The sequence below is a fragment of the Leopardus geoffroyi genome, chromosome C1 (genome assembly GCF_018350155.1).
Source record: "Leopardus geoffroyi isolate Oge1 chromosome C1, O.geoffroyi_Oge1_pat1.0, whole genome shotgun sequence".
NCBI lineage: Eukaryota > Metazoa > Chordata > Mammalia > Carnivora > Felidae > Leopardus > Leopardus geoffroyi.
This window is the reverse complement of record NC_059328.1, coordinates 72,221,147-72,245,450: the sequence shown is the minus strand read 5'-3', so window position 1 is coordinate 72,245,450 and position 24,304 is coordinate 72,221,147. Positions and strand designations below refer to the sequence as shown.

The 24,304-nt window shown below is 42.7% G+C and overlaps 1 protein-coding gene and 2 long non-coding RNA genes across 3 annotated transcripts in view; 2 read left to right on the top strand and 1 right to left on the bottom strand.

The window, feature by feature from the left end:
* The window catches only part of ZNHIT6 (zinc finger HIT-type containing 6), a 106,700-nt gene that overhangs the window by 64,732 nt on the left and 17,664 nt on the right, over positions 1-24,304 (top strand). The gene's annotated exons all lie outside the window — the stretch shown is intronic.
* Positions 875-24,114, top strand: LOC123598169. The gene is made up of 2 exons (XR_006712426.1): positions 875-2,172; positions 22,316-24,114. It is a non-coding gene; the product is annotated as an uncharacterized LOC123598169 (long non-coding RNA).
* Positions 9,882-20,103, bottom strand: LOC123598167. Its single transcript, XR_006712424.1, has 3 exons — positions 19,900-20,103; positions 10,446-10,604; positions 9,882-10,117 (listed from the first exon to the last, which is right to left on the bottom strand). It is a non-coding gene; the product is annotated as an uncharacterized LOC123598167 (long non-coding RNA).

Below are 24,304 nucleotides of genomic sequence, written 5' to 3'. Positions count from 1 at the left end.
CAAAAACCCTGACTGATAGGATGATAAATATTAAGAGCTAAAAACCTAGAATTTAGCATGAGCAAGGCACTATTGTAAACATAACTGTTAACATTGAATCCTCACAATCCTGAAATAGGTACTGCTGTATTTCTTTGAATCTAAAATGCATTAATGGTGAGATGTACATTTTATGTAACTTTAAAAAAGAAAAAAAAATGCTGCCAATTAATGACCTAATGCTTTTTAAAGAACTCAATTTAGAATGTTTATACTTACATAAAGAGCTCTTTTAGGCATTTGATTTCAACAAATCTAAGACTCCATCAATTTGTACGACACACTATTTTGTATACCACCAAGAACGAAAAACACAGCTTTATTAACTGTGTGACACATCCTGACCTGAGATGGTGAAATATGAAACAATAATGTAGAATTGATGTAATGTGGTATTGAGATAAATTTTTATATCATTCTATGCTCATATAAAAAGATAAACATAAGTGAAATTAACTGGGTAAGGCATCCTGAAGCTTCACGACAATCAGGACAATGATTTATGAACCAAAATATTGAAAGGCTGCAGTTGTCCATTTGTGCCACCAGAAACAGCCACCAAGTCCACATTTGCACAGGCAGTGACAACTGCATCGTGACTGTGGCCTGGCCAAAAGCTATTTTAAGACTAAAGAGTTCAGAGATGTTAAAGTGTGGGCTCTAGAGTCAATTAGGTGCATTACCATCATCCCCCTTTCGTATGATACGAGCAAGAAACAGATCCAAACACATTAGTCACATGAAGAGGAAATAGGTAAACAAGGATTCAAACCAGGGCCAGGTGGGCTTCAGAGGTCACATTCTTATCTTTTAGGCCACATAGCCTCCATGGGCTCCGTCTGGGTGATCAGACTACTTTTAACATTTTTTGGAAAAGGACAGTTTCTTTACAATTTGTGAAACTGCTTTTCTTGGAGGTTTTTCTCCTCAATGATGGACAGCAGGCTAAGTTTCTCCCCGTGTGTTTAATTCCTCTTGGGTATTTCATCCATGTTACTCACATATTTTGCTGGTTTGGGCATAAAAACTTCAATCGTTTCAGTTTGTTTGAAACCAGCTGTTCATGCTAATGCCGGTTTCTTTCAGTGGATTCCAGGGTCTGGGTATCAAGTCTGTTCTACTGTCCATTATGAATTGTGAATTGTACGCTACTCATTTGAGTGCTGCTCAAAGCAGTTGCAGCAGACCTCAGAGAATGTGGCTCCCCAGGACTACCTGGGTAAGGGGCCCACGGGGAAAGGACGTAAGGACGCAAAGGCAACTGTCAATGATTATCACATTGACTTTATGTCAGGTTGCAGGGGGAGCATGTGCTGGGCGTGCTGGTGACTCCCAGCTGAGAGCTGTTGAGGCTTGCCTCTGGACAGGATAGACTTGGGGAGTCAGGACAACCACAGAGGAAGTATAATTTCGAGACCTGTTGGGAATTGGCTCCAGAAGTGGAAATGGGATGATTGGAGGAAATCCGTGAACAGACCAGAACAGCAAATGAAAGGCCTTGTAAACAGGGAAATGTGCATTTTAATTGTTTTGTTTTGTTTTGTTTTTTCGTGTTAACTCTCAATTCCATAGAACTAAAGCCACTTTCCATGCTCTCAACCATATAACCAAGGAGAGGGAAGTACATTAAACCATGTGATTTTTTAAAAGGGAAATTTCTTACCTCCCGGAGGTAGATAATGCAGGGACTATCAAGTGGTGGTTTTGCTTTTTACTGCAGAAAAATGTCCCTTCTCCCAGGTTTCTGCTAAGCACTCTAAGTTATTTTTACTGTGAGAAGAGACTGTCACACCACCTCTTGGTATCATGATTTCTGTTGGCCCCTCAAACAGTCGATTCTAGGTTAAGCCCATATGGTATGAATCTGTGGTGAAGATAGTCTCCAAAGCCCAGTAACTTCTCATTTTTCCCAGAGCCCTGTGGTCCTGCTCCTGACTGCTGCTCTGTGTTCCTAAAGAAAAACAGTAGAGTCCAATCTCTGTTTTGAAGTTTCGGTGGTTGGTTGACCAGATGCTGTGATGCTGTGCTTCAGGGTCCCCGCCAACACAGAAGAGACGGCAACTTTTTCCATGTTCCTGACAGATTGGAAGGTGTTTTTTTCACATTCTCTGCTTCAGATCTCTCCCTGGAAAGGTTGGTCGGTTGTTCAGCCAACATCTTTGGCCTCCGCAGCTACTGCAGCTTAGGAGCCTGTAAATAGTTCCTGCCACATTTGGACCCTCACAAACAAAACTTCTAAGCATTGGAAATGGAAAACTTGGGGTGGTGAGGAAAGCCAAGCGAGAGCGGGCATCCAGTCTTCCAGCTAATTAATTAATGGGACTCTGCAAGAAGGAAGCCACTGTTTGTGGCTGACCTGTGTATGGATAGTCGAGGGGAGAACAGGATCCAGATGTTCTTTTCTCACTTTCCTAAGTGGAAAGAGGAGCAGTTGTGAGGTTTGGTTTGTTGTTTTTTTTTTCCCCCTAAGCAATCAGATTCTCTTTTTCCTACCAAACTCAGGTGCCCCTTAGGAGTGAGAGGGCAAGCAAGTTCTTTCTTAGTTCCTTTCACAGATCAAAAAGTACTTGCTTTGAAATTCTATAATTGAGCCCACACAAAAGTACTTCATTATCATCTGTAATCTCCAGTAGTCCCATTTTGTCTTCCTCCAAAGAGCAGTAATGAATCTAGAAAGCTTAGGCCAAGTGATGGCACAAGTATGGATTATATTAAAAGGTATAGTGAAAATCTGTTGTTTGCTCCCCAACGTGCACCCCCCACTTCTTTGTGGTAACCATACCTTGAGTTCTTCTTGGAAACTACCAGCTCCCCTTTGTTCTCAGCCATCTGGTTTGGATGGGATTAAACCTAGCCCTAGCTCCTGGGTGGGTTTTCATCAGCCTGAAGAGATCAGAGTGCAATCGCATGTTTGGTTCCAACTGTGCAGGTGGCCTAAGCTGGTGCAATCTGAGGGAGCTACAGAACAGGCCGGGCATGGACTCTCCCGCGCTATAAAAATGTAAGGCTAAAAGTGGGTTAGCCTGTTCTGCTTCCGTAAGGAGAGCCAGCCTGAAGCCAAGCCATCTATCCCTGTGGAGTGGTCAGATGCATTAGCCAATACATTCCTTTTCTGTTTCCTTATTCAAGTATTTGTAAGTTGGGTTTTCTGTCAACTATATCAGAATTTGAAACTAGGAAATGAAGTGTGGCAAGTTATAGGCCCTTGATTATGGAATTGGCTGAATCAAGACAGGAGAGCCTCTATCCTAGGCTACAGTGTAAGGACTACATTGGTCCATAAAAGAAAAATAATCTTAACTTTCCCTTTAAAGATATTTTATAGCTGTTGCACACAGCACTTCTGTGACATCCCATTTGTAGAACTTGGCCATGTGGCCACACCTAGTTACAAGGAAATGGAAGAAAGTATTTACTCTGAGTGGCGATGTGACTAACTAAAAATTGTGGATCTTTTTACTAAGGAGGAGAATTAAATGGGTATTGAAGGACATTGGGTATTGAAGGGTATTGAAGTCTTTTCTGTAGTTGGCCATTGGCAACTCTTTGTGGGACTGTAATAGTTGTCTAATGTCTATCGGGACCCTCAGTCCATATGTCTTCCTGGGCTGTAGCATTAAGGGACTTGAATAAAAAGTTCAGGCTGTAGGATGCACTGACTCTAGGTTGAAGCTTTGTAAATCTTACAAGAAAGAGATTTACTTTGAAACAAATGCCTCTGAAAATCAAGAAAGAATGAAATTCTTTGCTATAAGAAATCCTTTCTGCTTGTGATGGGCAGACCAAGTATATGGAGCTCAGTAGTTTGGATTCTTGACTAAATGGAAAAGCCAGATTCCTTCCTACAGTTAAGTTAGTTTGATCAAAACAAGGAGGAAAAGTGCGATAAAGAAAGATTAGGACCTGGAATAAGTGTGATCTCCCAAGCCTTTTCTAGACTCCTCTTGTTAAAGCCTTCCACCCTATCCAAAGGGATAGCTATGCCTTTTGAAAAGATGCAGCTGGTGTGTTGCCTTCTGACAAAGGAATGTAACTGTTCCTCCCCTCCCCAGATCATTGCTTTGTATTGCCCCCAAACAGAGGCCAGTGTGGAAGCAGAAACCAATAATTACAGTCATCCCACACCTGTACTGTAAATGAAACGCTATTAATCAACTAGATCTCTACTTTTATTACTAACCCATGGAATTGACCAGTATATTAATCAGTGTTCTATAGAGAAACAGAACCAAAAGGGTATATCTAGATATAGATATAGATATAGATATAGATATAGATATAGATATAGATATATAGATATATAGATATATAGATATATAGATATATAGAGAGAGAAGTAAATTTATTATAAGGAATTGGCTCTTGTGATTATGGAGTCTGGCAATTCCATATCTGCAAGGTGAGACAGCAAGCTAGAAACCCAGGAGAACTGATGTTTCTGTTCAAGTCTGAAGGAATGTTCCAGTTCAAAGGTGGTTAAGGAAGGGAAAATCTTAGAGGATTTTTGTTCCACTCTGGCCTTCATCTGTTTGGCTGAGACCCACCCACATTGGGAGAGCTATCTGCTTTACTCAGTCTTCTAATTTAAATGTTAATCTCATCCAAAAATACCCTCACAGAAACATCTAGAATAATGTTTGCCCAAATATCTGGGCACTCATGGCCCAGTCGAGTTGACACATAAAATTAACCATCACACCCAAAAACACACAGATGGGAGCCAACTAAACCCATGAAGATTTGTATCAGAGAAATCCCCAATGACAAAATCAATTGCCCAATCCCTAAATCAGTCCTCAGAACCCCATCACCCACCACACACACACTCCAGTGTTACACCAGCCAGCAGTGGCTGCTAAAGCTGTGTGGTCCTCTAAAGAGGTTCTTTTACAGAAATAATGGGCAAGGGAGATCTTCTTGGAGAATGAAATTAAGGCAACCCTGACCTTCACTTCACTGCGAGATATAGGGAGTCTTTGCCATTTCTGTCCCAAAAGATTATAATATGTTATGAGGACTGATGGCCACTGGATGTTTTACATTCTCTGCTTTGCAATTTGGAATTTTTATTGGAGTTCTGTTTTCTCTCTTCTATTATATATAGGGTGTGGTTAGGCTTATTATTTACCCACAGATCACTGAACCATGAAGAGGTACTTAACATGATTTGTACATTGACATAAATATTGGACTTGGATCTAGCTTTAGTAACTGGATGAGATTTTATATTATCTCCCTTCGGGAAGGGAATGTGGCCTGTAGGTGTGGAAGCTGTGGGATGATGTTAGGTGGCCAGAGGTTGGACTGTCCAAAACTGCTTAGTCCTTCTACCCAATACCCCACATTTCCTTCAAGAGCTTCTTTTCCTTACTCTCAGCTGTATGGTTTGGCTGGGATTGATACTCCTCCCCATTCCACCCTCTCAGCCAAAGTAATTGGCTCAGGAATGGGCATGTCAGTCCATCTCAGGATGAGCCCCTGGATTTGTACTAGGAATGCTAGAACTCAGTCTCTCTTCCTCACTGGGCTAACTTATGGCATGTGAGCTTTAGAACGGCTGTACCCATGGTCCACAAGGGGAGCCAGCCTGAGAAATCAAGCTAGAAGCAGAACTGAAGAATGATCCTACTAATATTTACCTGTCATTTCTGCAGTCCTTCTGGAGTACTTTCCTCTCATTTTCAACTGCCACAGTAACAAAAGTTTCCCAAGTGATAGAATGTGAGGAAGTTCAAATGTGCTTGACATCTTTTTGAAACAGCTTGACACCTTTTCCAAACCACTTTCCCCTGTAGTCACCTCCAATGTGTGATTGAAGTCTGCAGAACCACAGAATCTGGGGATCTGACACCCAAAAGGATTAGAGAGAGATCAATCCAAGGCCTTCCAAGATGCCTTAGGGGGTAAGCAAGGTGGCTTTTAGTTGACTCATGAATATTTTTATTTTCATAAATATAATGATAATGTGAATCCTAGTAAAATATAAATAGCATTTTCACATCAAACTTGTGATTTCACAGGTTTTATGTAACGCTTTTACTGAAGGGGAAATTGAAGCTTTGAGAGATTAATGGCTTTTTTAGGGATTGCCCAGATGGTGAATGAAGGGTGAGAGATATTAAGTGTGGAATCTTATAATTGGGAGGGATCCTGGAGATCATGGAGTCGCTTCCCCACCCTTGCCCACCTCTGATGTCTGAATTCCCTCCACACCATCTCTCACAAGTGGTCATTCAGCCTCTATTTGAATACCCCCATGGATGGGAAGCTTATCACCATTGGAGGCAGCACATTCCATTTTGGCAGTTCTGAGAGAAAATTCTCCCTTATACTGAGCCACGATCAGCCCCTTGAAATTTCTTTCCATTTGGTTCCAGTTCTTTCCCCTGAATCCACTCCTTATGTTCAAATGTTCAAGTCAGTTACTCTGCCCCCACTCCACTTCTCCCTCAACACACACACACACACACACACACACACACACACTACATACACACTTCATGGAATGTGGTTTTGAATCACTCAATTATTTTCTCATCATTTTTGTTTTGATTTAACACTCACATGTCTTTGTTGTTATTAAACCTGTGTGTCTAGAACATGACTTACTATGTATGCAGTGTAGACTACATCAGAGTTATCCCACCTTTGTCCTGGACCTTATGTTTCTATTAAGGCAGCCTGAGATTACCACATCCCATGGTTGACCATTGAGTGACAGCATCCATCTTTTTTTTTTTTTTTTTAACCATCATTCTGTAGTCAACAGGCTGACTAACTGAACCTTACTTAGTTCACGACCTATAATTTATTCTTATACCTTTTCATTCCAGTCTATTGATGTTTTTATCTTGATTCTATCAGCAATTTATTAAAAAACAGAATACTAGAACATGAGGGCTTCCCTTGACACTTACCAAAAGTAGTTTCAGGATACATAAAAATGTAGCAAATGAATAAAATTATGAACTTATAGAATCTAATATCCAAGAGATTGATGTAGACTGTAAACATTAATGGATTTAACATAAATGAATGAATAACAAAGATTATTTAGATTATTCAACTTTTTAAATATAGTGGCCCAGTCTTGTCTACCTAATGTCCCTGCTGGTCAATATCAGAAGCAGGACATTGAGTTACACTAGTCAAAGGTCTCAACATGGAGTTTTTTCCTTGTTTCCTTGTTTCCTTTATTTCCCTGCTGCAGAAATAAACCTAGTTTTGGCCCTAGGAGCCAATCTAGTATACTGATTAAAGGAACTGGTTTGGGATTTCAAAAGAACTCATTTCAAACCCTGACTCTGTGTACTAGTTGTATATCCTCTCACAAGCTATACAGCCTCTTTGAGCCTCAATTAACAAGGAAACAATATGGTACCCATCTCGGGCTTATCAGAACTATACAAAATAACATATATATAGCATCTGGCACATGATAAACATTCAGTACTGTGGCTATGGTTGTTTCTAAATCTGTTGATACACACAAAATAATTAGAAGAAATTGAAAATAAAAATTATTTTCTCCATGAAGAAAGGAGCTGTCCATCATGACCACGAATGCTTTGGTTTGGTCAGTTTCTGTCCTGAGGTACTTCAATCAGGATACTCTATTAGTTTGGTAAAGAAAATTCCTAACCTTCTTAGGGCTTCCTGTTTTGGGAGCGTTGAGAGGTTTGGGGAGCAGCTTTGATGAAGGAGCCAGCAGAAACCAGCTGGAGCTGTTTGCTTCACTGCGGGCTAAACATAGTGCTATCTGGAAGGCACAGGAGTGTCTCCTCCATTAGGAGGCCACTCTGAGTGTCCTCTCCAGAAGTATCAAAGTCCTTCTAGAGTTGCCATTCTAAGGGCCTTTGAGGGACTAAAGGACTTAGGAATACAGAGACAGAATAGGAACAGTAGATGGGTTGTGTCTCCCCTAATGTGGGGGGTTTTTTTGTTTGTTTTTTTCAACCTGCGATTTGCCATCCTACCTGAATGCAGTTTTGAATGTAAAGAAGTTGCTGGATGCATGTGTCTGGGCAGGCACAAGCGTCTAAGGATTGTGCTTTCAAACACTGATGGGGCTTACCAGAGTTGGGCGAGGGTGGCCTCATCTGATCTGAGGATTATTGTCAGGCAGGAGGGTTTTAAAAATTTAAATCCCAGTTTTTTAACATGCAGGAAAACACCTGGCTTCCTACCCTGTGAAATAGATGGCTTCAGTTGGCTTCCTTGTTGTTTTTTTTTTTTTTTAAGAGTTTTTAGATGTAGTGGGTTATTTTCCTTCATCAACAACAAAAGAGCAGTCAGTGCCTGCTTTCCATCTATTGGCCCCATGTTAAGACTGGCAAAGGCTCCCAGATTTATACCTTCTCGTGACCCCCTGATTTACGCCAACTCCCCCACTCGCTGCCATTCCTGTAGCATTCAGTGCTGCCTTCTTTTTTTTTTTTTTTAATTTTTTTTTTCAACGTTTTATTTATTTTTGGGACAGAGAGAGACAGAGCATGAACGGCGGAGGGGCAGAGAGAGAGGGAGACACAGAATCGGAAACAGGCTCCAGGCTCCGAGCCATCAGCCCAGAGCCCGACGCGGGGCTCGAACTCACGGACCGCGAGATCGTGACCTGGCTGAAGTCGGACGCTTAACCGACTGCGCCACCCAGGCGCCCCAGTGCTGCCTTCTTGAGACAAGGGTACTAACAGTTTTTTACTTGGAGGTTTTACAGTATTTAATTAGTCATTTATCTCTCGATATTCAAAGCTAGTGTGTGTGTGTGTGTGTGTGTGTGTGTGTCCACGCGCATGCACGGTTTTCCCTTTGCCACATTGTTGTGTTTCTTTTCCATTTGCACAAGGTCACATTCAGAGCTCTTCCTCCCCAAAGGGGAGGTTGCACATTCGTCACTTAATCTTCCTCTCATTTCCTTCTGTTAGGATCACATAGCCCTTCCTGAGGTATTACCATTTTTCCATTTCTTCTTTGCTCCCTCCTTTTAATAACTCTGGGAGACAGGGAGGTACCTTGTAAAGTTAATTTCCTCTGAAGCTTTCAAAGCAAAGGCATCTCTCAGCCCAGACACCACCACCCCTCTCCACCCCTCAGCGACGACACACTCCCCTCCTCAAAGCCTTAGTCACCCTGGGTTGTGCCCGCCGCTCAGGACTGTCCGTGCCCCGGCTTCGTCTCTGGGGCACAGTGAATTGCTCTGTGTAGTGGCTCTTTGGTCTGGGCGTGGGGACCCTAGTGGGAAGAATCTCCCCATTTATTCGCTCTGTTCCCTCCCCTTTTTTACCTCTTCACTGTGCCTCTCCTTCCCCTTCACTGCTTTCTGCTTTTCTCTGGTACTTTCAGGACTCAGGGGCTGGCTGCCTGCCTGTCCCAGGGATGGCATTTCCTCTTCAAAGGTCTGTGGCCTCAGCCACCCAGCTCTACCAAGCACACAAGCCTTTGGAATTGCTGTGGCTTTGCTGCCTGCCTACTTGGAAGGCAAGGGCAGTTTTTTAAACACCCCTTTGGTTTCTTGGGGTGAAGCTTTCCTCAATCCTATTTTATTTATGTGAACATGATCTGTGGCTTTTTAATGTTTGCTTTTGAATGTTTGTGTTAATGGACTCAACTGAAAGCGTTTCCTCTTACCGGAGAGAGGGCCGGCACACAGCTGGGGGCCAGGCCACTCAACTCAGGCGAAACCGTCCCAAGAGGAACAAGTTACCAGCCAAGGAAGTCTGGAGGCTCCAAGAGGAATTCACTGAGGCCTTCATGGGCAACAGCGGTCAGAGCTGGGATCATAGGCTAGGCCAACAAGGTTCAAGCAATTCCTTGGATTCACAAGGGCTAGACTGGAGACCCCTATATTTTTGTAAATGCATTTTTTAAATTGTGCATTTATTTACCACAACTGTGTGTGGTTTTCAAGACGATCTTTTGCCCATATTCCCAGCTTTCTGAGTCTCTTCTTGGTTGTATTAAGAACTCCAGGTTGATCCCTGAATCATCTGTCTATAGGTGACCTGTCATCTGAATGTGTAGCAGAATCCCAGCTCCGCCTAATGTGCTCCTGTGTATTTTTCTCTTCTTGTCTTGCTGGTACCTCAGACGGAAACAGAAACACAGACACAAAGGATCTGGTGGAATGCACAGTTTTTCCATATCCAGTGACTGGATAGCCCAGCCCTCACTGGAGTGAGGAAGGGAGGCAGGAGAGGGGTACCTGGGACCACACTGTGTGGAAGGAATTCAATCCTCAAATCTGCCGTGAGGACCAAAGAAAAGAGTAGCAGGGCGGGGCCTAGTCAGGGCTGGGCTGTCCTCAAGGGTGGACCCCACCATCCCACCACCACCAACCCATAGCCTGTATAGCCTTGGGTCCGTTGGCCCTGGAAATCTGTAAGCCCTTGAACCAAAGGTGGGCTACTTACCTGGACAATCTGTGTGAGGATATGGCATGATGAGGAACACTTCTCTCTCCAAACAAGCTGGAACTGAGCTGAGCCAAATGGCAGGTCTACCAGGAGTGTTGCCTAAGTTATTAATCTCCTCAAATGAAGGAGGTGGCTGTTGTCACACAGTAGAATAAACTGCAACAGAAAAGAATTGATGTGGTCCTCCACAGGACACAGAAGTGACAATTGAATCAGCATACTCCAGGGTTTCTTTATTTAAACTATGAGTTCAATGTTGGTGACCCTCTCTGTTTAATTTACCGTCTCTCCTTGGGCAGCGTCTTCTAACTCCCTGACTTAATGCCCACCAGTAACTCCACATTCTGAATCTACTGAGCTGCAAACCAGACAGCTAACTTGCCATGAGAATCACACATGTACTCAGTGTGACCCACAGCTAATTTGTCCTTTTCTCCACCTGCCTCCAGCCACCTCCTCCTGGGTTATCCATTGTCATCATCAGTCATCCAGTTGCTCATACCAGAAATACAAGAGTTATCTTTGTCTCTTTCCTTTCTTAGAACCCTTCAATCACCTAATCCTGTTCATTCTACCTCCTAAATAACTCTTTACTTATTCTGTCCATATCTCTTTTATCTCTTTGGCCACCAAACTAGTCCAGGCTATTGCTTTTTCTTATCTAGCTGCTTCCTTGGTCCTCTGTCTGTTGTCTTGACTTCTGGTCTTAACACTTGCAGCCCACTCTCTCTACATACCATTTAGAACGGTGTGTCTAAAATGTAATCTGATGTTTCTTGCCTGCCCAAAACCTTTGAGTAACTCTCTGTTGCTTTTCAGATAAAGCCCAGAGTCCACGTTCCAACCTTGCTTACTCTTTCCTCATCGGTTACCAGGACAGAGACCGTGTCTTTCCATTTCATTACTGTTCCCTCAGCACGTAGAACAATGTCTAACAAAAGGTTGCTCTCTATATATAGTGATTGCTGGATGAATAAATGAGTAAACAGAATTTGTATATATTTAAGGATAACCCAGGGAGAAGGGAGAATGATAGAAGATCAATATTAAAACCTCTCAGGATAATTGTTCTTATTCTAAGACTTGAATATTTTAATCCCAGGGCTGGAAAAAGGGAAAGTTCTTGAACAAGCATTGCACAAAGTATGAGGAATAGGATGGTCTCCTTTATTCTGCTCCAAGGGCTCCCCTTTTGGATGTGAGGAGCATACTGTCTGTCAGATTATCTGTAGTGACCGTGGGGACTGGGCAGATTTACAAGGTGAAGGGAAGAAACGGCAATTGTAAAGTTTAGTGTAGGGGATAGTTTTGTTTGTTTGGTTTTCAGCTGACTAGCATCCATTTCACTTCCTTACAGTACTACAGTTTCCTTTTGAAGAAGGATCTCTTTCCTGTTAGATTCAGTCTGTTGGGACTATAATGAAGAGGCTTTCCTCCCTTGAGGCCCAAGTCAAGCCAATAAGATCCTTTCTCCCTAGAATTAGTCTCTTGAGCACAGAGATCAAGAAATTTGAAACATTGGCTGTATGGAGGTGACCTCCCAGCCATACCATGCTAGCTACGAAACCACTATGATATTCCTGGGGCCCAGTCGTCCATTAATTAGCTCAGTGGTGGGCTCCCAGTAGTCGTCTAATAAATTTATTTTTCCATAACTTGAACAGAGTAGTTTCTGTTACATGTAACAGTGTGATAATGGTGGTACAAGGGAACATTATCAGAATACAGTTCTGACATTTTGTAATGCTTTTGGCCAAAGCCATTACATGAATCCCAGAATAAACGTCTGGTCCAATTTGACCTTGGGAGTTTAATTATGACCGACTTTCCTAACATGGAAACGTGGAACATTCATATGTGGATCTTTGCAGGGATCAGTAGCTCAAAATATCACTGTTTTGATTGGTTATCTCTATCTAAAAAAAAAATAAACCAAAAACCACACCTTCAACTTTGTCTTTTATTATAGCCATAGTAAAAGGAAAGACTAAAAACGATGATCAGCCTCACTACTGACCAAACACAAATCAAAATAAGTATCAAGCTCTTGTTAATCAGTTCTGCCAAAATTTAAAAAACTGGCAATATCCATTGTTGATGAGAATGTGAACAAAGGGCACTCTTTCATAGTTGCTGGAAGCACAGATTGGTCTATCTTTCTGGAAGATAATTTGGCATTGCCTATCAAAATTTAACACGTACATATCCTTGACCCAGCAGTTCTCCTCTTATAAAAAAAAAAAAAAAAAAAAAAAAAAAGCAAAAGTATACAAGTATAAGAATGTTTACTATGGCATTAATGTGTACTATCAAAATATTAGAAACAACCTAAATGTTCCTTAATTGGCTGAATATATGATGGTGTATTTTTACTAGGATTTCATGATGCATTCAGAAGCCATTATACAAAGAGGGGTAGGTAGGTATGTAATAGAAGTAGAACCCAAATATTTTAGTGATTGCAAAAAACAAGTTAACAGAATAATGTGAATTTAAAAATGCTTTTAAAAAACATAAAGCTATACATAGACTTTATGAGTGTATGTATATATATATATGTAAATATGTCTGAATGTGCATAGAAAAGATCCAAAAGTGTCCATACTGAACAGTTACTGGCAGTTACGCTTGGTGAGCTGGGGGAGAGAAGCAATGGAATAGGAGGGAGAGAAAGGGAAGTTTGATTTTATATTTTACATCTTTGGTGTTACCTGAATGTTCATTGCCTTTGCATTACTTTTATAACTTAAAAAAGTTGGATAACTTTGGCAATTTAAAAGAACAAAAAATGAATAAAAGCTACTAAAATGTAAAAAAAAAAAAAAAAAAAAAAAAATCAGAAACCAAGCAAAGTAACCTTTCCAGAGATTTTGACCCACTTGTCTAGACAAGAGTGTGGTCGATCCTAGTAGGTAGAAGCTGAGGGACCAGCCATACCCAGGATACAGCCAAGTTTCTGTAAGAGAACCACCCAGGCAGGCCAGAGGAGCTCCTGGCCTTACCCTGGGCTGGGTGGAAATCAACCCCTACAGGAATTGGAATTGCGCATTTGATTGTTTTTATTGGCGCTGCCCTTCTTGCCTTGAATACCTCCTTCTTTTGTTCGTGAACGTTTAATTTGTCATCTTGTTTATGGCTGAAGCAAGATTCCTGTCTATCTAATGAACTTAATGATTCTGACGTGAGTGTCTAACAGACAGTAATTAGAACCTCTTTGGCTCACTGAGATGTCATAATACCACCAGGTGCCTGCTTTTCATGCTGCCTTGTTTGGACAGAAAGTTTATTTATTTGCATTGTACTTTATTCCAAAACACATTGTATGTGAAATACACTATTTTTTTTTAATCAGAAGATGGGGAATGAAAGAAAAATAAGGATATAGAATCAAGATTGAGCCAGGAGTGAGGCTGCCACACAAGCTACATGCTACCTAATGATTTATGTACTTAATAAGTAAGGGTGGGGTGCAGATTTGGTTCTGAGTTTCCTACTGGCCAATGCAAAGTGATCCTAATGGCCAGTGCACATGATCCGGTACAGAATTAAAGTAATAGTCTTGGTTTTCCTGAGCAATGAAAAAAGACAAATTTCTCAGTGAGTATAGATATATACATATACATACATATACATACATAGCGAGGACGTTGGCTGAGAAAAAAAGTATAGTCTGTAGTCTCGTGAACTTCAAAGCTGAATCCTGACTAATGTCCATCAGCTTATGGACATTCCTCTTCCTCTTACTGTCCTCTTCCAAGGCTGCAGTAGTTTCCTTCTTTCAAGTGGAACCTTGAGTCACTTTGACCCCTTGAATTCTTGTCCCTCCTTTCCAGAGGGATGCTTGTCCCTTCCCCCAAAACCGTAAGCCTGGGGAAGAATGCTACTTTGTTGAAGTTATTCTTGATTATTTTGGAACTTCCTAAAGCTCCTGTCATGTGGTTCCAAGTTGAACCATAGTCACTTTGGACATGGTTTTGTTTCCACAATGATGTGTGTCAGCAACCACAGAGTGAGCTTCTTGTATTTTTGTATCAATATGATACCCTTTGTTTATTTGTTCCTCAGAGGTTTCACTTTCGCTTATGTAATGGGCTATGGCATTTTTCAGTCATTACCTCATGCTGGGATCTCCTTTTTCTTTGTACCTCCTGATGCGTCATAGTCTTGACTCTACTCCCTTGGATCTCTTAGATACAATGCTCTGAGCTAGTGGGTGGGAGTGGGTGGGAGCCAGATTATATGATGACTTTTCCACCCTTCCCTCTCACAAGAGCTGCCTGGGTTTGTCACCGAGCCTTTTCTGTACTCAGTCTTTTGGCATCTTTCAGAAAGCATACTGGCTTAAAACTGTAGCCCCTACCAAAAGCAGTTGGTTTAGATGGGCCTGGAACACTCCAAGCTCTACTTCTGGGTTGGGCACTGGGCAGGCACATTCTCCTGAACTCTGGAGCTACAATGACTATTCCCACAGAGTCTGTAGCTGGAAGTGGTCAGTCTGCAGTGTGTACCCCTGTCCAAACCTATGTTATAGGAAGATCTTGAAGGAAACCTATGTCTCAAAATTCAACCAGTCCTTTGCTTGGGGCTCATTTTCCTGAACTCCTCCATATTCTCATACACAGCTGTCTACTTAGAGGTGTAATAGGTATCTCAAGCTTAATATGCCCCAAACAGAACTCCTGCTTCGTGTTCCCACCTCACCCCCACCCAAGTGTTACTCTTCTACTCTTCTCCATCTTGGAAAATGGCACCACTCTTCACCTAGTTACTCAATCCAAAAATAGGAATCCTGCCTGATTCTTCCTTTTCTTTCCTTCACCTTTAACATCACTTCAAATATACTGTTTCTACTTCCAAAAAATAGCTAAATCCAACCACTTTTCTCCATACACACAGCCATCATCCTGGTCCAAGTTTCTGTCATCTTTTGCCTGGACAACTGAAATCACTAAGTAGGCTCCTTGCTTCCATTCTTGCCCCCACTACACTCCATTCCCACACCACACAGTAGCCAAGGTGACAGACAACACTGCTCCTACACTTAAAACCTTCCAGTGTCTTCCTGCTGCTCTCAGGAAAAAAAAGGAAAAAATCCCATTCTCCTGCCCTCCTCTCAGATTACATCTCATACCATTCTCTATGTTACTCACTGATCCCGACACACTGGCTTCCTTCTCTTCCTTGAAAATGCCACATTATTCCTCACTCAGAGCCTTTGCACTTGCTATATACTTTGTTTAGGATGTGTTCTTTCACTTGACTTATCATTGAGGTCTCGCTTCTTCGATGAAATCCAATCTCAAAATATTTATTAAATAGATATATTTACTTCCTTCATCTCACTTATAATCAAAAAGTATTTTAAGTATTAATTTGTTTACTTATTATTTGTCTTCTTCATCCAGAATGCAAGGTCAATAAAGACAAGAATTTTGTCTATTTTGTTCACAACTGTATCTCTGGTGAATTTTTTAAATAAAAACTGACATGTGTCTGTTCAACTTAACAAACATGTATTGGGCATGTACTAGATACCAGACACTTGCCAGATGCCTTAGATTCAATGATTAAACAAGCCTACTTCTTTTCTTTAATTCTGGAAATATTTTAGCTATTTTCTCTAAATACTGCCTTTCTCAGATTCTATTTTTTTTTTATTCCTGACCTCTTTAACATCTCATTTCCCATTTCTTTGCCTTCTCTTTTTTTGCTGTAGCCTGAGTAATGTCTTTAGATTTATCTTCCAGTTCTCTAATTCTCTCTCTATCGGTGTCTATTCTGCTTGTACTCATTTACTATTTCTAATTTTAATAATTACATTTTATTTTCAGAAGTATCTAGTGTTTTTCGCAATTCTGCCTGGCTTTTTTGTTTTTATTTTTTTAATGTTTATTTATTTTGAGAGAGAGAGCACAAGCAGGGGAGGGGCAGAGAGAGGGGGAGAGAGAGAATCCCAAGCAGGCTGTATGCTGTCAGTGCAGAACGCAACATGAGGCTCAGTCCCATGAACCGTGAGAGCATGACCTGAGCCAAAATCAAGAGTCAGACACTTAACTGACTGAGTCATCCAGGCGCCCCTGGTCTTTAAAGAAAATTTTTTTTAATGTTTATTTTCTTTCTGAGGGAGAGAGAGACAGAGTACAAGCAGGGGAGGGGCAGAGAGAGGGAGATACAGAATCCGAAGCAGGCTCTAGGCCCTGAGCTGTCAGCACAGAGTCCGATGCGGGGCTCGAACTCACAAACGGTGAGATCATGACCTCAGCTGAAGTCAGACGCTTAACCGACTGAGCCACCCAGTCGCCCCACCCCTGGTCTTTTTAGATTGTGTTTATTCTTTTTTCGTTTCCCCTTTCTATTGCTTTAAAGAGTTTAATCAATTTATATTTGGTATATGATAACTGTTATATAATGTCTAATTCTGTTCATTGTGATTTCTACTGGCTTTCACTCATGGTAGCCTGCGTCTTAGTGTGGTTTCTCATTTTAATTGTAATGTCATGTTCAGTAGGGCTTTATCTGTTAGACTCCTGTGAAATCTTTGGAACTATCCCTCCACAGAAGATCTGCTTGTGCCAGTTACCCTGGTATGCTACAAACCTGGGGATAATTTAAACTAATTTTATAGCTGAAGTCTCCCAGACCATGGAGATAGTCTAAATTCATATCCTCCACTTGTGTGAAGGAAAGACTGTGTTTTAAAATCTTACAAGTTCAGGGCACCTGGGTGGCTCAGTCAGTTGAGCGTCCAACTTCAGCTCAAGTCATGATCTCACTACTAGTGGGTTCAAGCCCCGCGTCAGGCTCTGTGCTGACAGCTCAAAGCCTGGAGCCTGCTTCGGATTCTGTGTCCCACTCTCTCTCTGCCCCTCCCTCGCTCATGCTCTGTCTCTCTCTCTCTCTCTGTCAAGAATAAATAAAACATTTTAAAAAATTTAAGGATTGTTTTAAAAAAATAAAATAAAATCTTATGAGTCCAGGCCAAGACAGATGAAGTTTCTCATTTTTCATTATAGATAGGCAGGCTTTTTTCTCATCTATCCTTTTATTTCATATCTGTCCCTTTGTGAGTCTCACTTGTATGCAGAATTCTCTATTCCAACACTCCCTCTTTTGAGAACGCTAACTTTGGTCTCCTGGCTCCCATAAAGCCCCCAAAACCAAGCCTTAAAGTCACTTGGATAGATAGACTTTCCAAAGTAGCAAAGATCCAGTGGCAGTTGACCACTTTGAATCCCAGTCGTGTTGTGTGTGTGTATGTGTGTGTGTGTGTGTGTGTGTGGTGTGTGTTGTGAGGACCTCCCTAATTTGCATGAGAGTTTGTACATCTAAAAGTATATTTGTTATATTTTATCTACGATATCCAGATGTTCTGTCTTATAGCTAGAAACACAATACTCTGCCTTCTATGAACTGTGATATAGTTCTGGGAGACAGAAACATCCATTCATCCAACCATCAGCATTTTTATTGGTTTTTCTGTGCCAGACACTAATAACCAGGTACACATAAAAATATGCTGAGAGGCATGCCCACAGTGATATGAGGATATAGAGGTAAGAGAGACCAATTCTAATGGGGGTTCTGGAAAGTCTGCAGATAAAAACGTGTTGGAGCTGGATAATAATAATACCTAACTTTTATCTCAGGCTTTCTCCAGACCAGGCACTGTGGCAAGTACTTAAATGTATGGTCACATTATCCTTACAAGAAATCATCAAATACGTGCTATTCTTAGCATCTCGATTTTACAACTGAAGCATAAAGATTTTGAGTCATGTCCCCAGTAATTGGCAGTGCCTGGATATGAATTCAAGCAGTTTGAGTCCTGATCTAGGGCTTTTAGCTACTATGCTATATTGTGCTTGAACAGACAGGATTTGGGGGAGGGCGTTCCATCCATACACTGAAGAAAATAATGCCTATATCATAGACTATTGTGAGGATTATTTGAGATACTGTAAGGAAAACCACATGGTAAGCGCTCTGCAAATGCCTACTTAGTTTTCTCTTTAACTTTGTACCATCAACTTGTCATAAATTCCTTTAGGGAAAGGGCAATACTATATACATGAAGATAGCGTCACCCCCACAGAACCTAGTATTGATTAGTGATTAATCCCTTTACTGATTTATTAATTGAACTAATGTATTACTTTCATAGTAGCTTCAGTACTTAGAATTGAATTGCCATACTGTTCTCAAAACACTTTTATATCAGCTCAATTTATCAGCACATCAATTCTTGGAGTTAGGGCAGATATCTGGCTTAGGTGATTAATGTGAGCTTTTCTGAGATGGGAGTAGCTTACTCTTGGGAGAAGAGTAAGTATGAACTATGTGCAACTGGATGAGAAAGAACCAGAAAAGACTCTGACTGTGGGGCTCTAGGCAGCCTCAGGTAGGAGGTACTGGCAGAAGGCCAGGCTTCGAATGATCTCTCTAGTTCTAATCCTGTCATCAGCCATCTGTGAGAGCCCAGATGTAAGGTATGCCCTCTCTTGGAGTCTTAGCTGCCTCACAATTCAGCCACTTGAATGCTTGAAGCGGTCTTGCCCATCACACGTTATCGTCAGTGTTCCTCTTTAGACTGAGCTCTGTAAGAGCAGAGAGTCCTCAATCGCTGGTTATAAAATCCAGCATCTAGAACATATCTGACACAGAAGGTGATCAAATACCTAGTACATAAATGATGTATAAGTTATTTGGATAAAAAGGAAAGAAGAGAGGAGAAACGAGGTCAATGTCATAGATTCAGATCTAGGGAGTGGAGAGAGGAAGCAAGCAGGAAACAATGAGAAGGCTGAGCCAGAGAGATGGTCCTGCCAGAATGGGGCACTCAGTGAGCTAAATACGGTCAAGTCTGATTATGAAGCACTTTAAGAGCAGGGGGCTTCCCCAGTGGCTTTAATCACAGCCTGTCCTTCCCTTTCGTTTAGCCCAACCTTATTTTAAAGGGAACACAAACATAAAATGTAGCACTGGCCTTTCCCAAAGGAACAAATTCCAGATAGCTGAGCAAGCTGAATTAGTGGAATGTCTACCAGTGAGGTTTTATACTGGTGAGGAATTGCAGAGCACTTTGTGAACATGGCCCAAATCAGCTTTCATCTGCAAAATAAGCCTCCATTCCTCTGGGGTTGCCTTTCTATCTCTCTTCAAAGTCCCAGGTCAACGTTCACCCTCTACACTGGCTTGAACATCTATATGCATTTCTAGCTTCACCTATAGGGGCAGTTTGCCCCTCCTCTTCACCCTGTTACTTCCCTTTCCTTCTCCTTTGCTCAGGGTCAACTTCAGCAAACCCTCCACATACCAGAAAAGCCACAGGCCACCAGGAAATAGTCTGTTCTTTTGTCTGGAATATTACAATACAGGGCTAGATTTGGCCCAAGGAATGGCATGATTAGATCAGCAAGTCAACCTGAAAATTATAGAAACAGGATGTGCTTACCCCCCGTTACAAAGGGATGCTGCGGTTCTTTCCACTTGGTCGGATGACCCACATTAAAGCTTTCAGATCCTGGGTGCAGGTAGAGTCTTTGGAACCGACAAGGATGGGGATCTGAATGCACATCCCAGCGGGGAACCAGCTACCAGCTATAGTTCATCTCACGTCTGTAGTTCATCTCAGCGTCTCCTCACCCAGCTATGAAGATGACCTAATTGTGTACAGACAACAGCAATTGTACAGGGAAAATAATACAGTAATGCAAATATTCAAACCAAATTGGAAAAGCAAAGCAAGAAGGAGCCAGAAAACATTAGATCATTCAAATTGCAACCTGGCCAAGACAGCATCTGGGCGTGCACCCTCTGTCCAGCTTTTGTTCACATCCCATCCCTAATGCTTCTTTGCATTTATAGAATAATAGCTCGGTATTTGCACAAAACCCTTTGTGTGACTACATTCTAAAGAACAAAGTTCTCACAGTGTGCCTTCAGAAGGGTCAGAGTATTCCCCAGTGGAATGCTTTAATAGGCTTCCAGGTCAGAAAGGGCCTTTCTCTCTCTGGAAGGAGGGGTGGGGGAGTGATGTCCCTTTGGCCAGCATATATGTTTTAATTGTGTGACCAGGGCAGCCTGTGCTCATTTTCCTTCCTCACTGGGTCATTTCCACCTTAGTTCTGAAAACAAAAAACAATTGATTAAAAAAAAAGAGCCTTCCTGACTGGAACCTTGGATCCTCTCTTTGGATTTGGACAAGAAGCAGGGATGTTCCCACTCTCCCCACACACTCCCACTCCCTCTCCTCTCAACCCTCATCCACCCCTCTCCCACCCTTTTCCTATCGTAAACCTGGTTCAAGTTCTGCCTCAGAGTCTGAGGCATAACCTGGTCTCTCCTGGTGCACTTATTTGGGTATCTCCCAAAGTCACTCCTGCACAGGCTCTGGAGTCTGAAGCCCTGGGCAGAACCTGGCTCTGCCTCTGCAGGATCTTGGACAGGACAGACTACCTCTGAAAGCTTTGGATGTCTCATGGGTTAGAGCAGAATAATACTCCCTGCCCCCTGGGTCTGTGAGGATGAAATATTATAAAGAGCTTCTCAGAGCACCCAGCACCTACCAAGTATTCCAGAAGTGACAGGTGTTCTTGTTATCCCCACTTGGCTGTCCCTCAACCTCCTATCCACCGCCTTAGTAGACCATCAGGTACTTCAGCACGAGTCCAGTGAGGAAACAGCCAAGGAACATTTCTTCAGGTTTTAGCACCCGGTCATAACGAGCTTCTCTGGTTCCTGAATGCGCAACCCGGAAAATGGCATTTACCTGGTGCATTCCTTCCCCCTTCAGCTAGTGAGTGCTGGACCTCCTATAGGAACAGGAGCAAATCACGGCACAACCCCACCTGACTAGTTGCTTGAGATGTCTCCGTCTCTGTGGCGTCTGCATTTGTCAGGACCTAGAAAGCCTTAAAAAAAAAAAAAAAAAAAGCCAGGGCTCTGGGGAGAAGAGAGAATCCGAGGGGAAAGCAGGGACGGCAGACAGACCGCCTTTACCTGAATCATTCCAGTGGATGCCTCCAAACCCAGCGGGTCCCCTGGAGGCGCAACCGGGCGGAGTAACCACACAGGTCACCACAGGCACATGGGTTCCCCAGCACCCTGGCAGCCAGGCGCCACGCGAGGTAGAGTAAAAGGAAACACAAGGCCTGAGTTCAAATCCCTCCGCTCTCCTTTTCCAGCCAGTCACTTAGGGCAAGTTGCTGTCTTCTGGGAGGGTGGAGGCTTTCATTTGTAAAACGGAGCGAATTTCACGTGCAGAATTTCACGTGCCGAAGGAGGCTCGGGCGGAGGATGGAATGGAACGCACCGCCCTGGGAGTGCGGAGGGAGCGCGGGGATGGCAGGGCTGGCCGCCCGCCTCGTCCCCTGGGCCCGCAGGGCAGAAACCGCCCCCTCCCCCCAGTCACACGCTGTCCTGCGGGGAACGTCGCGGGGACACGACCTGGCCTGGTCGCCAGAGCCACTCTGGGTTCCGCAAGGGTCCCCGCGTGGGTCAAGGGGGCAGCCGCAGGAGATTCTGGACGGGGACTGGCGCTCACGCATTGGGCAGTGGCCATTGTCCCGCAGGAGGCCCGCGCCCAGGGCCCAAGGATCACTGAATCGGGCCCCTTCTTAGTCACAAGTGTTGCAACTCAGTTTGTGTTCTAAGAGCATTACAAAGGAAAGAGAAGAAAAGATTTAAAGGAAAGAACCGTGTGTAGGTTTGTATTTGTCACCGTGGGATTCAGTTCAACTGTGTACTGGTGAAGGTTTTGTTTTGTTTTGTTTTGGGGGTTATTTCGTTTTTTGCTTTTTTTTTTTTTTAAATAACTTTTCAAGCTGTGTACTGCAGTGGATAAAGATTACACCATGTTTGTGTTGCAGTGTTGCTATGGAAGAGCATATGGTTTTATTTGGTGGAAATGTGCAGAGAAATTGAAGGAAGTCATACGCATGCACGGCAAACACTGGAATTAAGGAGGGCTCCTGACGATAACTGGGATACTGGTCCACCTGCTTGGGTGGTAACCCAGGAAGCAAGGGAAAGAGTCAGACAGCCAGAAGTTTAATCGGATCTGCCACTTGCTTGCCAGGTGACTTTGGGCAAGTTACTGGGCCCTGACTGACCTTTTTTTCTTCCCTGTCTCTCAAAAAGAGAACATTACCCTTACTGTGCATTGCTCTTGCTGAGAGACAACAAGGTAACAGGTCATGAGCACCATAGTAACTGCTCAGTAAATGGTAGCCACCATTAGGGAGTGGTGAGGCAGTCGCATTTATGCCCCAAGGATATGGGTTCAGTCATCAAGCTATCTTTTGGCCTTTGAAGTTTGGAGCGCTTTGGGGAAGCCAGGGGTGTTCCGTGCTGGCCAAACTTGGTTTTGTGTACATTTGTCATCAGACTGGACAATTGCTGAAAAATGTATACCTCAGCTGTCAAGGGAATTAAAAAGGTCACCCCCTGCAAGCAGTAAGGTCTTCCTGAGTCTCAGCAAGTTGGCGACACTGTCAGGTGGAACAGTGCAGCCCTCTCAACATGTGGTTTTGAACCCCGCCCCCCACCTTCATGTTGTCAGCCCTGGTCAGCATAGGCCTCAGCACCTCTGAGAGAACAGAAGACTCGTCTCCCAAGTGCTCACACCTGCTACCTACCCTGAATGAACCCTTTGGGAGGGAGGATGATTATAATTGTAATGTTTTAAAATCTTCCTTGAAATATTCAGGTTTAATTCATGTAGATCAAAATCTGCCAGGAAAATGCTCCACATGCACTTTGCATATGCATTCTGGAAGATTCACAGACCTGTTGAAAGGCTGCCTGCCACACCATACCCCCAGCCCCTTTCTCGAGTACACGCACTAGAGGTTGGCAGAAGACGCTGAGAACCTGCGCGAACCTTTATCAAGTTACTGGATCTAACTGGGCGTCTTGTTTTCTGATCTGGAAAATGAAGATACTGGATTAGGTGATTGCCAAAGTCCTTCTAGACTCTAAATGGCTATGACAGTATATCATTCATGCGTCTTGAATAGAATACAAGAGGTTTCTTTCAGCATTCTAGACTGTTGATGTTCTAACCTACGTTAGGAAACGATGAGAAAAAAGCCTGTATCCTCCCTCAACCTGAGTGTTCTAGTTCCTCTCAGCTCCTCGAAGGGCCTTCAAAAAGAAGCATCTAAAATACAGTGACTCACCCATGCTTTTCATGGGCATGGGGCCTTGCCCCAAGCCGGGGACTCCACAGTTGGGCAAACTGTTCCTCACCCTGTTAGGACATGCATAGGGCTGATTGAATGAACTTTTGTCTTTGCCTCTTTCTTAACACCTTCATTATGACTGAAGTCACTTTTTTAAAAACGAATAAATGGTGGAAAAGGGAAGGGGGACCTAACCAATTTTGTTTTTAAACTACACACCATAAAACTGTGTCCTTATTCTGTGTATAATTCAATTGAAGTGTTTTTTTCTAACAAAATTAAGGGACATATGTTCACTCATTCAGTGTACATAATAGAATGGTCAAGGTATGTGTTTAGACAGGAAATGTGTAAATCTCGTTTTATATATGTATTATTGCTAGAATCCTAAAGGTGAAAAAAGTGTCTGGCAAATGGGTACTGTACCATCATCTCCTTAGTGCAATAAATATCACCTCTCACATTACAGACATTAGCAAGTTTAACCGGCTAATGATGTTCACTGTGTGTCTAATGGTAGGATTACCAATGGATCTCAAAGCTCATACCTTTTCCCCTTCTTTCTGACCCCCAACTATTTTGGTCTTGGGTTACACAACGGCTGAGGCAGGGGAATGAAAGCTCACCAGTTCTGCTCCCAACTGTGCTATTAACCAGGTGTGTAACTTTGGACCA